The 15,611-nt window shown below is 48.5% G+C and overlaps 1 pseudogene; it reads right to left on the bottom strand.

The window, feature by feature from the left end:
- Positions 1-2,450: 2,450 nt before the first annotated feature.
- On the bottom strand, positions 2,451-14,414 carry LOC116582355 (annotated as a pseudogene).
- Positions 14,415-15,611: the final 1,197 nt, after the last annotated feature.

Raw genomic sequence — 15,611 nt, 5'->3', positions numbered from 1 at the left:
GTGTGCAACGTGATGGGTGCTATGGGTTGCATGTTTGTGTCTCTCTTGCGATTCTTACGTTAAAACTCTAGTTCTCAGTGTGATGATATTTGGAGATGGGGCCTTTTGGAGGTGATTAGGTCATGAGGGTAGACCCATCACATGGGATTAATGCCTTTATAAGAAGAGACACCTCCTGTCCCCCTCCTGCCCTCCCCCCTTGCCGCTCTTTGCCATGTGGTGATACCATGGGAAGGACTGAACTGCCAGAACCTTGATCTTGGACTTCCCAGCTCCAGAACTCTGGGAAATAAACATTTGTTATGCATCCAGTCTATAGTCTTTTTGTTGTAGCAGCCTGAACTAAGACAATGGAGATCCTCAACCCAACGGGTTTTGCAGTGCCCAAACTATGGCTGGTCCTGGTTTTGAAAATGGGCCCCTCTGGAGTTTAGGTTTTCAACCAGAGCTTGAGAAAGAGGATGGCCGCAGAGTGCTGGTCTCCATTATAGACTCTTCTCGAACATGCCATTTGGTAAAATGTCTCTCAGAACCTCTTGGTCTTTCACGGTTAGCAAAACCCACCAGCTGGTCATGCTTGCCAGCTCCTTCTCTACTAAGGGTGACTGTCCAGTGGAGCTGAAGATCCGATTTTCAGTTTGATTTTGATTCTGTGAGATCTGACGGTTACTGAAGGAGTGATTGCTCTAGGTCCAGCCCTGTGGAACTACGGGGTACAAAGCAAAGTCTTGGTTCCTATCCTTGGGGGCTTGCAGGTGAGTTGGAGAGCTAGGTGGGAGGCACAGAGACCATTTCAGTCCAGTGTAAGGGGACAGTCTACTCCTTCAAGGCAGAAAGTGGGGCCTCTTCTTTTCTGCGTTCTCTGCAGTGAGTGTGCAAAAAAGAAAGAAAGAAGCCAGAGCTGAAGAAATGCAGAAAAGCTCACATTGCCCACCCCACATTCTCTCTTTTCTTCTTCTCCAAGAGCTTATGGGCTCATTTTTCAAAGGCTGGCTTACCCAAACTCAGAGGTTCAAAACCTCCCCATATTCATATCTATGGCCCTATCCATGTGGTGTGCAGGGGAATCAGTGTGGGAAAGAATCTCCACCGTCCCCATTCTCGGGGAGTTCGCTACCTGGAAAGGGAAGGAAAATGGCCCCAAACATACAAGAGGGTGGGGCTCTCTTATTTTGTAAGTGTATTCCTGAAATCTGTGTAGGGGTGGAATTCTGTATTTGATGCCCTGTGGAAAAAATCACTGGTTGAGGAAATTCTGCAGTGAAAAATTTTAAACTGATGATGTTGAATCATTGACTATGTATTTCATTTCTCCATGGCATGTTTTGCTTATTAGAGCCTGGATCTATTCATTTACCAATTACCTAAGAAAAATGCATCTATCTCCGTGAATACCAACACAAAAGAAAGTAAATCGATACTGACTTATAAAAGGGAATAAATGTACGTTACTTGCAGTAACTTATTTTTCAAAATGAAGAGTCACACCCTAATGGACCCTTGGGATTATATACTAAGAGGTCGAAGTCATGTACAGGGTGCCTGAGGTCAAGTCCCCCACCCCACTTCCTCAGGAGGGAGCCTGCTTCTTCCTCTGTCCCTCCCCCTTTCCCTCCTTGTTCTCTCTTTCTTTCGCTTTCACAAAAATAAAGAACTAAAATCTTTTTTAAAAAGTTGTGTACAAATAAAAGGGAATCTTCTCACGGTCCTCATTCAACAGACTGTTAGAGAAATGTACTTTACATTTATATTTAAATCTCATAGAGACCTACTACCTAGTTTCACCTGTGGACTCCACAGAGAACAGTGAATCAGAGAGACTGTATTTGGATCCCACTTCTGCCACTTATTGAGTGACCTTGAGCAAGTGACTTAGCTTTTCTGGCCTTCGGTTTCTTTGGCTATAAGATGAAGACAATCATAGCAACTAGCTTGTACGGTTGTGGTGTGCGGGAAATATGACACTGAATGTCAAGGGCAGGGATTGATTGGATTAGGTGAAGGTAGGGGCTGTGAGAAAGGGAAGTAGCCTAAGGTGACTCTGAAGCCTAATTTCACTACCTCAGGGGTGAGTTCTGCCCATCTGTACCCATGCAGATCAGGGCCTGGGATCTGAGGATCCCCTGGGGAGGCACATGTGGGTTTCGGCAGGCCATAGACAGATTCTTCCATGCCACCCTTGTGGTCAAGGCGTCTGCTGGGGCTGGGTGACAGCCATAATCTTACTGTAAGCGAGAGCTCACTTGGGTAGCTCATGTACTCAAAATAGAACAGTAGACTCACAAATGACATGCAAACCTGGAAGGCTTCTGGAGCTCACGATGATGACCCTGCCCTCCCCCACGGCCTAGCTGAGGTCACCTGCAGCTGCAGGAGAACGTGTCTGAGCATCCGACCTCCCGTGCCTGCAGCCCAGGGAGCTTGCCCAGCTCCATGCAGGAACCCAACCCTCAGGGACCCCTAGGGGGAGAACGGGAATCACTGGGAAAAGGCCCTTGCCCCCTACCCCATTCCAGCCATCCCACCAGCCAATTAGGAAGAGTGTCTCCACCGCTTCTCAGCCAGTCCCCACCTGGATGGGGCCCCAGTTGCCCTCAGGACCATGTGCTGTTTAGCTCTCTCTCCATCGGCTTCTCTTTTTTTCCCTTTCTCTACTTCCAAATGTGTGCTTCACATGATCACCTCCCCCCGACCCCCAAATTACCTAAACCCAAGTCCTTGTCTGTGAGCCTGTTTTGGGCCCGGTCGGGATGCGGGGGCGGGGGCAGTCCAGGACAGCCAGGCAGGTGGGGAAACTGGAGCTTCAGAAAAGCTCCTTACAAAAGAAAGGGATAAGCCTACAGACATCTGTTTTGAAAACACTTTATTTCCCTTACATCTTTGTTATTCAAAGCGTGGAGGAGCAGCAAGGGCATTGCCTGGGAGCTTGTGAGAAATGCAGACCCACCCCAGGCTGGCAGAATCCCGGTCTGTCCTCTAACAAAGATCTCTAGGTGGTTGGGCGCGCTTTCCTGTTTGAGAAGCCTTGCCCGCGTGATCTTCCTGGGCTCTCCCAAAGGGGTTAGGAGAAAGTATTGCCTCCTATAGTGGGTTGAATAGTGTCCCCCACGCCCCCCCTTTGAAATTCCTGTCCACCCAGAACATCAAAACATGGCCTTATTTGGACACGGGGTCCTTGCAGATGTAATTAGTTAAAATGAAGTCTTACTAGAGCAGGGTGGGCCCTATGTGACCAATATCCTTGTAAAAAGAGAGGATACGCAGATACACACACACACAGTAGCAGACCAACTGGCAGAGGTCATACCACCACAAGCCGGGGAGCCACCGGGACCTAGGAGAGGCAAGGAAGGATCCTCCAGTTGAGCCTTCAGGGGCCGTGTGTCCTGCCGGCACTTTGGTTTTGGACTTCCAGCCTCCGGAACTGTAGGAGCACAAATGTCTGCTGTTTCAAGCCACCGAGGTTGTGATATTTCATTGTAGTGGCCCTGAGAAACGAATATACTGTTATTCCCAGGTTGGCAGCCACCAAAGTGGTGAAGCCAGAACTTGACCTAGGCAGTTTTTGTTGTTAATTCAATACCCTGCAGTGGGTGTCAGGCCCCAGGGGTCTCTGGCAGCATTTCCAGGGCCCTGTGCTTAGGCCTGCCCTGCCCTGTGCTGTCACCCAGGACTTGGAGGCAGGCACAGGAATGCATTGTTCAGGGACACAGCTGACATGGGGTTGAGAGGGCTGGTTAAGCTGGTGGATGGCTGAATGGGGATTGAGGCTTAGAACAGGGACCCCAATGCCAGACGATGGAAACCCACAGGGATGAGAGGGAAGTTCACCATTTAGGTGACAAGGAACAACAAGACAGAAATGGGACGGGGAAAGCTAGCTTGACAGATGTTCTGATGGAGATAAATATTGGGGCGTGTGGGTGGGCAGTCCATGTCACCTCAAGCTCTGCTGAAGCTGAGTGTGTACTGCGGTTGGTGACAAAGGAACACAGATTTCAGCTGCATTATTAGAAATGGGGTGCCCCTTGTAAGCAGGGACCGCATACCCAGCTTCCATTTTGTGATGCTCTTGCCACCTGGAGGACAAGGTCACAGCAGGGGCACTAAGTTTTAAAGAGGACTGCAAACTAGAGAGTGTTTGTCGGGTGACCAGAACAGTAAGGATTCAGAAAAAAAAACAGCGATAAATGCTGCCATTTAACGAGCACTTCCTACGTGCCAGACATTGGCGAGGCAAGGTAAGATAGGCAGTGTCCCTGCCCTTGGAAAGCTTACAGCCTACTGGGCAAAGACAGGCGATACATCCCCAGGCAGATAAACACAGTAAATATGCTTTAAAACCCACAAGTGCTGCAGAGGTTTGCAATGTGCTCCGAGGTCTGTTGCCCAGAGAACCTGATCGAGACCAGGGATCAAGGCAGGCTGCCTGGAGGAAATGGCATTTCCATCTCTGAGCCAGCTAATGAAGGCTAACTAAATGTTACCCAGGGGACCACGGCACCTTTTAAACAAACAGGGCAGCAGGTTCAAAGGTCCTGGGGCAAATTTGAAGACCTAGGAGAAGAGTTGTATTAAAAGATGTGGTTTGGTTAGATAAGAGTCTTGGAAACATCATTTTGGCTGCATGGTAAGGAACGGATTAGAGCGAAGAAAGAGTGGGTACAGTCAGGCAGACCAGTCAGGAGGGGGTCATAGCCATCCCGTGCTAGTTACATACTGCCATTCTAACAAAATACCACAAACTTTGTGGCTTAAAACAACATTAATGTGTCCTGTTACAGTTCTGGAGGTCAGAAGTCCAAAATGGGTCTCACAGAGCTAAAACCAAGGCGTCAGCAGGGCTGTGTGTTCCTTCTGGAGGCTCTAAGGGGGAATCCATTTCCTCGCCTACTCTGGCTTCTAGAGGCTGCCCACATTCCTTGGCTCATGATGTCTTTCCAACTTCAAAGCCAGCATTGGCTGATTGAAACTTTCTCATGTCTCATCAACTCTGCCTCTGAGTCTCCCACCTCCCTCTTTCCCTTACAAGGACCGGCATGATTATATTGAGGCCGTCTGCACAAACTGGGCCAATTTCCTAATCTCCCTCTTTGAAAGTCAGCTGATTAGCCACCCTAATACCCCCTTGCCATGTAACCTAACACATTCACAGGTTGTGGGGATTAGGATGTGGACATCTTTGGGAGCCATTATTCTGCCAACCACACCTCCTGATTTACATACATTACCTCATTTACTCCCCTATCCCTCCCTTCCAAGTTGGTGCTATTAATCCCTTTATACACAGAGGCTGCTGAGGCTCTGGGAGGTGGCAGCATCCAGAGTCAGACTCCAGGCCGCCCCACCGCAGACCCTGTGATCTTAGTTTTTGCCCCATGCTGTCTCTCCATGTGCTATGAAGAGAACGTGCAAGGCAGGGGAGCTGACTTCTGGCATGTGATGGGCCAAGTTCTGGGTGGCTCCAGAAGGCAGACCAGGTTAATAGTCACAAGAAGGCAAATTTCAATTTCTAACAACTCAAATGTTAGAGCCAGAGAGGACCCCAGAAGTCTTCTAGCCCACTTGCTTCTAAGGAAACCAAGGCCCAGAGAGGGGACGTAATCCAGTCAAGGCCACACAGTTAATCATCTACACAGAACTCTCAATTATAGTTGGTATGGGCTACAGTATTAAGTGAGGGGTTCCCTGTCACTGGGGGAAGCTGGTCATCTGATGGGGCGCCAGCATGGACATTGCTGGTTATTGTGGAGCATGTTGAGGGTAAGTTTTTAATAACCACAAAATGTAAAAGTTTGCTAATGGTTTGGTTGTGTTAATAAGTTAGAGCAGTTCTTCCTACAGTGCATATCACTCCCAACCATTTGTCCTCTGCTGTAAGGTTTTTATAAAAATCGGGCTTAGGCATAATTTGCATACATTAAAATTCATCATTTCACATGTACAGTTCAATCAGTTTTAACAAATGTGTAGTCATGTGACCACCACTGCCACATTCATAAGAAACGTTCCCATCACCTCAAAAATATCAAAAAGATCTCTGTGCCTCTCCTTCTTGTTTATTTTTTTAAAGATTTTATTTTTTTATTTGACAGGCAGGTCACAAGTAGGCAGAGAGGAAGGCAGAGAGAGGGGGAAGCAGGCTCCCTGCTGAGCACAGGGACCGATGCAGGGCTCGATGCAGGGCTCGATCCCAGCACCCTGAGATCAGGACCTGAGCCAAAGGCAGAGGCTTAACCCACTGAGCCACCCAGGTGCCCTAAAGATTTTAAGTAATCTCCACACCCATCATGGGGCTCAAACTCACCACCCCAAGATCAAGAGTTGCATGCTATACTGACTGAGCAGGCCAGACGCCCTGAAATTGCATATATATATATATATATATATATATATATATCTCACATATATTTTTATCCCCAGGGGTACAAGTCTGTGAATCTCCAGGTTTACACACTTCACAGCACTCACCAAAGCACATACCCTCCCCAATGTCCATAATCCCACCCCCTTCTCCCAACCCCCCTCCCCCCAGCAACCCTCAGTTTGTTTTGTGAGATTAAGAATCACTTATGGTTTGTCTCCCTCCCAATCCCATCTTGTTTCATTGATTCTTCTCCTACCCACTTAAGCCCCCATGTTGCATCACCACTTCCTCATATCAGGGAGATCATATGATAGTTGTCTTTCTCTGCTTGACTTATTTCGCTAAGCATGATACGCTCTAGTTCCATCCATGTTGTCGCAAATGGCAAGATTTCATTTCTTTTGATGGCTGCATAGTATTCCATTGTGTATATATACCACATCTTCTTGATCCATTCATCTGTTGATGGACATCTAGGTTCTTTCCATAGTTTGGCTATTGTGGACATTGCTGCTATAAACATTCGGGTGCACGTGCCCCTTTGGATCACTACGTTTGTATCTTTAGGGCAAATACCCAGTAGAGCAATTGCTGGGTCATAGGGTAGTTCTATTTTCAACATTTTGAGGAACCACCATGCTGTTGAAATTGCATTTTTAATGAAAGAATAAATTGATGAATAAATTCACGATGGAAAAGTCCAAACTACTCAGGTATTTTGGAAGACCTCCTTGAGCTCCCTTTCTCATCCCAGTCCCTTTTCTGAAGGTGATCACCCTTAAGGGTTTCGGGTATCCTAAGCTTTCATCTATGTACTTGCCTACTGTGAAAGTTCATTGTGTATGTCAACTTGACGGGGCCATGGGCTGTCCAGATTAAACACCATTTCTGGGTGTGTTTCTGAGGGTGTTTCCAGATGAGATTGGTATTTGAATTGGTGGACTCTGCAAAGTAAATCGCCCTCCTCAGTGTGGGTGGGTATCATCCTGAAGAAACCTGAATAAAACAAAAAGAGGAGAAAGGGCCAAATCGTCCCCTTTCTGCCTGCCTGCTTGAGCTGGGACGTCAGTTTTCTCCTGCCCTGGGGCTGGGACTTCGACCATCCTTGGGCTGTCCTGGCTCTCCTGCCTTCAGACTCAGACTGGGATTATACTGCTGGCTATCTTGGGTCTCAGCTTGCAGACATCAGTTTGAGGGACTTCTCGGCCTCCATAATTGCATGAGGCAATTCCTCATAATAAATCTCTGTCTCTCTCTCTATTCTATTAGTTCTGTTTTTCTGGAGGACTGTGACATGTACACAGTACATACATTACATGTATATGAACTTACTTGTGAAAAAAGATAGCTGTAGGGCCCCTGGGTGGTGCTGTTGGTTGCGTGTCTGATTTCGGCTCGAGTCACGATCTCGGGGTCCTGGGATCGGCTCCACTTTGGGCTCCCTGCTCACCTTGGAGTCTGCTTCTCCCTCTCCTTCTGCCTATGCACAGCGCGTGCTCTTTCTTTTTCTCTCTCCCTTAAATAAATTTTTAAAAATCTTAAAAAAATAAGATAGTTGCATGTAACATTTCTATTGTGTCATACACATTGTCCCACAGCTTGTTTTTTTTCCCACTTAACTATATGTCATGGGTAATTTCCTATATGCACTTATTTATGCCTATTGCACTTCAAAATAATCTTTGAAGTGAAAATAATCTTTGAATAATGCATAACATTCCACAGTATCTGTGGCTGTCCTGTTAACTCCTTTAACCAATCCCCCACAGGCAGGTGTTTAGGTGGCTTTGAGTTTTGCCCTGTTACAGACGATGCTGCAACAACCAGCCTTTGTGTACTTGCGCCAGTCTCATAAATTGAGAGAAGTGGTGTGCTTGCTGGAGTGGGAGAAAGAGAGATGAAGTTTCAGCGGACAGAGAATAGCCCCGAACCTTGCAGTGGCGGCAGGTGCCCCATGTGACTGTCATCCGGGAAGTTCATTTTGGAGGCTGTCTGAGGGCTTTGGTAGGTGCCTTCTAGCTCCAAGGATTTGAGATTGTCTGATTTAGCCAAGATCACATCCCATGACCAGAGCTGCCTCTCTGGTCTGCTAACTCCCGGGCCCACACTCTGCTTCGGCCAGCTCTCTTAGGTCCCACGAGGTGAAGGAGTCTGGAGGGGGGGCGCTTTAATTTGGGGGAAACTGTGTATTGTTTTGATGAAGACTGTTCTGACTTAATGCTTTCCAGCTCCAGAGAGACCACATGCCACCCCTGCACAATAGATATGATGAAGCCAAGAAATAAACTCTTCTCTAGCAGCAGGGGTGGTGAGGAGACCATTGTTTTCTAAGGAAATGAAGGCTCAGAGAGGGGAAGGAATTCACCCAAGGCCACACAGCTAATTAGTAGCCTCACTTTCTACCTGGGGGGTAGAGGCAGCACCTTCTTCCAGATGCAGCATGTTCCCTGGGAGTGTGAATAGGCTGGAGGTTTTGGAGCAGGACAGGGTGAAATTGTTAGCTCTGAACTGAGTCCTTTTCTCAGCCTCTGCTCCTGCCCAGGATGAGCCCGTCAGAGACTGGGGAATGGTAATATTGCAAATCCTACCCTCCTAAATCCTACCATATGTGTCTAGGGAAGGGCTGTTGACCAATACCAGTTCCAGAACCATTCACACAAACTCACCTACTTCCCGGAGTCTCTATGCTGGTGAAGAAGGAAGTGGTAGTTGAGAAAAGAAACAAATACAAAACTCATGACCATTTAAAAGCATTTTCTGCTCTCAAAGGGCCTTCCCATCTTTTATCTGCTCATCACAAAGTAGGAAAGGCAAGCTCTATGTTTCACATTGCAGAAATGAGGACACTGAGGCCCACTGAGAGATTGAGGTGTTTGCCTCAGGTCATGCACGCATCAAATTGGCCAGAATGTTGGTGGAGGGACCCTGGTTTCCTGATTCCCAGCCAAAGGCTTTTGCCAACACATTTGATCACTCCCCAGACTGCCAGGGCCCTGTGATCAGCCTCTGGTGCATGCCTGTGCCCACCTCGGAAGAGACACTGCACTGTGTCTGGTCTTTTATGTCCAGAAACCATGTGAACCTGACAGTCTGTGACCCTTGAAGAATGAGGAGGGCAGTCTGGCTAACAGAATCCAAATGCTTAGGGCCCGGATGTGGAAACGCCCAGCCACGGTTCGGATGGGCCCCGACCAAGTATGGAGCAACTCTTCAGCCTATTAAACACGCAAGTGTCTGTAGCCTTGAATGGGTGAAAATGATGCTCAAGGGAGTCTTTAGGGAAAAAAATAAGAGAGCAGAAGGCTTCTCTGAAAGGACTGGAGAAGCCCAGCTGGCTGAAGCAGAAGGTTTGTCTGAGGGAAGAGTGGGAAGTAAGATTGGGGAGGCAGGTAGTTTTTTTCCAAGATGGCTGCAACAAGATCTCTCATTCCACAGGCTCTTCTTACAATGTGACTCTGACACCGCCCCCAGTGAGATACAGGGGCTATGGTCTTTCCCCTCACAACCAGGTAGGCTTGTGATTATGGCCGAAATGAGGTTAAGTGACTTTGGAGGCTAGGTTGTAAAGGGGTTACAGTTTCTACCTTGTTTGCTGCAACACTCACTCCTGAAACCTCCAACCTCTCTGTGAGTCACTGGACAGCAGCCATGCTGGGAGGAAGCCCAAACTAACTCCTGCGGCGAGATCACAGGACTCAACTCTGAGACTGCGTGGAGAGAGAGAAGCCTGGCTGTCTCCAGCTGCTCCAGCCCCATCGTCCCCAACCCTCACGCCTCCAGCTCCAGTCACTCTCCTGCCGCAGCCTTCTGAGGGACCCTGAGCCTGAACAGTCCGGCTGAGCCCTTCTCCCGTTTCTGACCCACAGAAACCAGGAGACTAATAAAAGAGTGCTGTCATCTTAAGTCACTAAGGTTTGGCTTTGTGGCAAGTGAGGTTGGTGGAAGCAGGATACCATTGTACAAAGAACACTGGCTTGGGAGTCAGGAGAGCTGCATTCCTACGTGTGGCCCTGCCAACAACTTGCGGTGGGGCCTTGGGCAGGAAATTTGTCTCTGAACCCTGATTTCATTATTTGTAAAGACAAGATACTAGGGTGAAATGATTTAGAAAGACCTTTCTAGTTCTAAAAATTCCTTTGTGGTGCCACACCTCAGAGAAGTTAGAACTTTATCCTTAAGCAAAGGGGGAATGATTGAGCGGAAGACATGCTGAGAGAAGGTTCTAGAGAGAAAAAATGTGTGAATGAAGACAGAGCTGGGGAATCCTTCCTCTTTCTCAGACAGGTGGAGGTGAGCACTGAAGTGATGAGAAGCCCCAGAGAGGTACCTGACAAGGGGAAGAGATAGGAGGGGGAGGGGGGCAAGTCAGAGACATGCAGTTCACCGGCCAGGTTCAGAGCCCACAGCTGCAAAGTACCAAACAGTCCTCTCTGTCCCTTTCTACCTCAGACCCATCCACCTCCATCTACCTGAAAGACCAGCTATTTATCAAATCTCTGCTCTATCTTCCTGGTGGGATTTTTCATGCTTTCCCCGCTCTGGAACAAGCCCACAAGGCTCACCACTTTGTTCAAATGGAGCTGAGACTAGCCTTGTGCCCATTTCTCAGATGTCAGGGCCTCAAGCAGTAATCACCACAGGTAGCCCCGCCCAGGGAGAAAAGCCAGGCCAAATGCTTTCAGTGACTTCCTTTGGGTCCTTTATGGGTCTGCCCAGGACCCCTGACCTCGGGCTTTGTTTGAGTCTTTAGCTGTGGAGAATTTGGGTTACATGATACTCCCACTGCCACAGAATCTCCAGGCTGCCATTTCTATAAGACAGAGGTAGTCCTAGCTCTTGGCTGGGGATGGTCTCTCAGGAAAACAATGGGCAGGCTGGTGCCAGTGGGGATGGAGTAAGTTTGCTTCTTAGCAACAAAGGGAGCATTTGAGTAGAAAAGAAGCCTGCGGGTCCTCTGGGGCTGTCTCAGTTGGTTATTTCTCTCTGCTCCTACACAACTTCAGGCAGCTCAGGGACCTGGACTCCCGTTGCCCGTAGCCTGTGACCGGCACCGCCCCTGAGTGAAAGGGAGCTTAGGGTCTGCAGTCCTCGAGTGGAGGAGTTGACTTTTTCCACACCAACCCTGGCAAAGGCTCACACGCTATTCAGAGAGCTACAGAAATGGGAAGGCTGCAGCCGAGGAGAAATAGGAAGACAGCATTGGGAGGGCCGAGCTATTTGAAATGGGCTCTCCTGTCGGACCAGGGTTGAATACTGAGCTTCTCTGGAGGGAGGTCAAGGACACAGCTGAAGCCTATGTACAGCTCCCTCCCTCCTGTGTCCGCGTGATAATAGCTCCTTCCTATTGAACCCTTGGTAACAGGCACTGTTCTCCACATTTTCCATGGATTATCTCACTTAATCCGTCACAACAGCTCAGTGAGGTAGGTCTACTATTATTCCTATTCTAGAGATTAAATATTAATAATTTTTTAAAACCCCAAGGCACATAGAGTTTTAAGTAAGCTAGTAAGTGGCTCAACCAGGATTATGAACCCGGACAGTTTGGCTCAAGAGGGCAACACCTAACCATGAGGCTTACTGCCTGTCACACGACAAGCCAGCTACATGGACCCAGCCTCCGGGACTGCCTTCTGAAATGCCCCTTCAGGCCTGGCTGTCTTGGGGCCTACGTCATGCTCTGAATATGGTAACAGCCACCACCTCACTGAGAGCTCACCACGCGCCAGGATTGTGCTAAACACTGCCCGTTTAAACAGGGAATAGGTATCGTTGCTTTCTCCATTCTACAGCTGAGGAAGCTGAGGCTCCCCGAGGGTTAATAACATGTTCAAGGTCAAGCTAGTAAGTAGCAGAGGCAGGATCTAAATCTGAACCGAAGTCTGATTCCAGAGCTCTAGGAGCACATTTTACCCATTCATTCCCTCAGCCAGCCCAAAGGTTCTAGACCATCCGCGATGTGGCAGGCACTGTGCTCTACACAGGTGGATATGCACAAGCGGCGATGTTCCTGCATTTCTGACTCTCTCTAGCTTAGACCGCTCTCCAGAACTGCAACTAGCTCCTGAATCCCACCGCCTGTTTGACACCACAATCTCAGGCGAACAAGTTCAAAATGGCACTCTTGATACTTCCTCCAAAGTCACTTCCCCCAAAGGCACTTCCCCAAAGCCTTCCTCAGTTCTGCAAATGGCATCACCATTCACACAGCTGCTCTAACCGGGACTCGGAAACCTCAAGGTCGTCTTTGAATCCATGCCCTACATCCCATCTATCAGCCTGTCTTCTTGACTTTATCTCCAAACACATCCTAAATCTTTCACAACTCTCTCCATCCCCCACTTTCCCCACCTATGTGTTCCCTATAGAGAAGTCAACACTACCTGAAAATATGAACCATCCTGTGTCACTCCGCTGGACCCCCAGGTGCTCCTAACTCATGAGGCCCTGCCCAGGCTGGCCCCTGTGCGGCCGCCCCAGCCTCGAGCCCTCTCTGTTCTCCTGCCTTCTGCTCCTCTACCGTGCCAAGCTCCTTCCCTCTTTTGCCTTTGCTCAGTACCTCCCTCTGTCTGGAATGTTCTCCCCCAGATCTCAATTTAAATGTCACCTCCTTAGAAAGGCTGTTTCCCCTAGCTTCTATAAAGTAGTCACTCTCTCCTCTCGGCGTGGCTCTTATTACTAACGAATATTTTCATTTTTAGTTCCTATGCACTCGTCTCCCCCACCCACCAGAATAAAAAGCTCCCTGACAGCAAGGAGCTGACTTCTCTCTCTTTTTTTTTTTTAAGTAAAAAGGACCACAGACTTTATTAAAAGTCAGTAAAGGTAACATATAGTATGTACAGATGGCACATGATGCTGATCTTCGCGTGCTTAGATGTAGTGTACTTGTTGACGGTCATGTGCTTTGTAAGCCCATGATTCGCCATGACTATATTCTTAGCCAGGTGTTACATAATGCGTAGAAGGGATTCTTCAGTGTATGATAGATAATGCTGTAGAGTTGGTGTCCATGCACTGTTATCGAAAATTTTCAGTGCTAAGCAAAAAGCTCCTGCTGCAATCTGAGAAGGAGGAAAGTGCACCACATCGTAGTCCAAAACAGTTAGTTCCATCAGTATTTGGCCAAAGTATGTTGCTCAACATCAACCTCTCCAATCTTAGATGCTCTCCGAAGGAAATGCAGGGGTAGAGGGTGGCCCAGACCAAAATAAGATCTTAGAATCTCCATTTCCATCTGTCTGATTTGGTACTTGGTGTAAGTGTTGTCAGTCACAAAGGCAAAGTCACCAGTTTCTGGAGGGTACATTTCTTCATATTTGCTTGCAATAAACATGGCAGTGACACCAACCAGCTGCAGCATCTTCTTGGGCACCCAATTATTCTGCGTGAACTGATCAATAATGAAAACGGTCATGTACATGGTCTCCTGAAGTAACCTGAACTTCATCTGAACCTGTACTAGCCCAGTCAATAAGGTTAGCTCTCGTGTTTCCAGTGACTTCATGACCCAGTAGGTATTTTGGTCTGATGGCTTGCTCTTCCTCGAGTTGTCTCAGATAAGCATAAATATCTTTCACATATTCACTACAAAGGTTTGGATCAGCTCCATCTTCGGCATCCACACCATTCACTGCAAGAATTACATCAGAGAACGCCTGACACGGGTATTCTTCTTCAGGGCACATCCAGATGTTTCCATTCAGCTTGGAGAGGGAGTAGCAACCAAAATAGGCTCAGGCAAAAGTTTTTCTTCTTTAACGGGCTCAGGTTCTGACACAGGCTTGGGTGACTTCTCCAGAGGTTTAGGTATTTTTTTAGCAATAACTTTTCCAGGAACCAAAGTTTTTGCTTCCTTTTTCAGAGGCAGTTTGGCCTGTGGTTGTTCACTGACTTTGTTACCAACGTCGCTGAGGTCTGTTCTCGGCCGCAGCCCAGGCCTGGAGGCTGTAGTCATGGTCAAAGGCACGCGCTTTGCGCCTCCCATGCTGATCTTCGCCTCATTTCCAGCATTAACTTCTGTGTTCCTGGTGACCCGGAGTGCCATGACTTGCTCTCCACCAGGCAGCACTTCAGTGGGGAGAAGCAGACCACAGGAGTCACCAGCGAGCCGGGGACCTGAACCCAGCACAGCTCAACAACCATTTCTCCGCAGCAAGCCGGAGGGGCTGACTTCTCTTATTCGTCATTTTCTTCTCAGCCTCTAATATAGTGCCTGGCACATAGCAGGGGCTCAACAAAGTGGCGTTGGTGGATAAAGTTGGTGGGCAGCAAGGGGGGGAGGGTACACAGAGGGATGCACGGTCCTTGGGAAATGACAAAGGAACAATAGTCTGGAAGCGGCACAAGGAAGTAAAGAACATGCTGACCCTTCTCTGAGCCTGAGGCCACAGGAGGAGGAGAGGGTGTGAGGCTTCCGAGTTTCCACTGTCACTCACCAGTCAAGGCACTTAGATTTCCTGAGCCATATGCCCCATTTGAAAATGGAAATAAAGCTACTATCACCTAGCAGCGTTGCTGGGGTGGGGGGCTCCGTTCAGATCCTCCCACTTCCCTGCCCTCATCTGCTAATTACTACTCCCTTGCTCACTTCTCTCCTCCGCCCCACAGGCCTTCTCTGCATTCTGGTCCCTGGATCGTGGCAAAGCTGTTCTCTCTGTCCAGAATGCTCTTCCTCCAAATGCCTGCGAAGGCTCACCTCTCACTTGCTTTGGGTCTGGTCTCAAATGCCCAGCTCCTCACTGAGACCTTCCCTGGTGACCCCATTTGACACGGCACCCACCTTTCCCGAGAGGTACACTCCCTCTCCCCTTCTCTGCTTTGCTTTTCCCCAAAGCACTTCCACACGCTGGCATGCTGCATCATTTACCTGGTTACTCTCTAGAGCCATTTGTCCTCCCCACTAGAGTGTAAGCTTTGTGAGGGCTGGGAGTTCAGCTGTCTCATTCACTGCCGCCCCAGAGCCCCTAGAACAGTGCCTGACACAGAGCAGGCACCTGGTAAATCTTTACTGGATCAGGTACTGTCACAGGACCTGACCTATAAAAAGGTTTAGTGAGTAGTAGGTGTTATTACTAATAACACACACACTGTCTCTGGCCCCTGTTCCAGTGGCAGAGGTATAGCACAGAACCCTGTGCTCAACAGATATGCAGTCGACACGTGTGGAAAGAGGAACCCTACTGGAGATGGAAAGTCCTCTACCTGCTGCAAAAAAACTCCACGTGACACAGGCTCTGAGTGT

Source organism: Mustela erminea, chromosome X, assembly GCF_009829155.1.
Source record: "Mustela erminea isolate mMusErm1 chromosome X, mMusErm1.Pri, whole genome shotgun sequence".
In the NCBI taxonomy this organism is placed as follows: Eukaryota; Metazoa; Chordata; class Mammalia; order Carnivora; family Mustelidae; genus Mustela; species Mustela erminea.
Note: the sequence above shows the minus strand (reverse complement) of the source record. Positions and strands in the feature narration are given on the sequence as shown.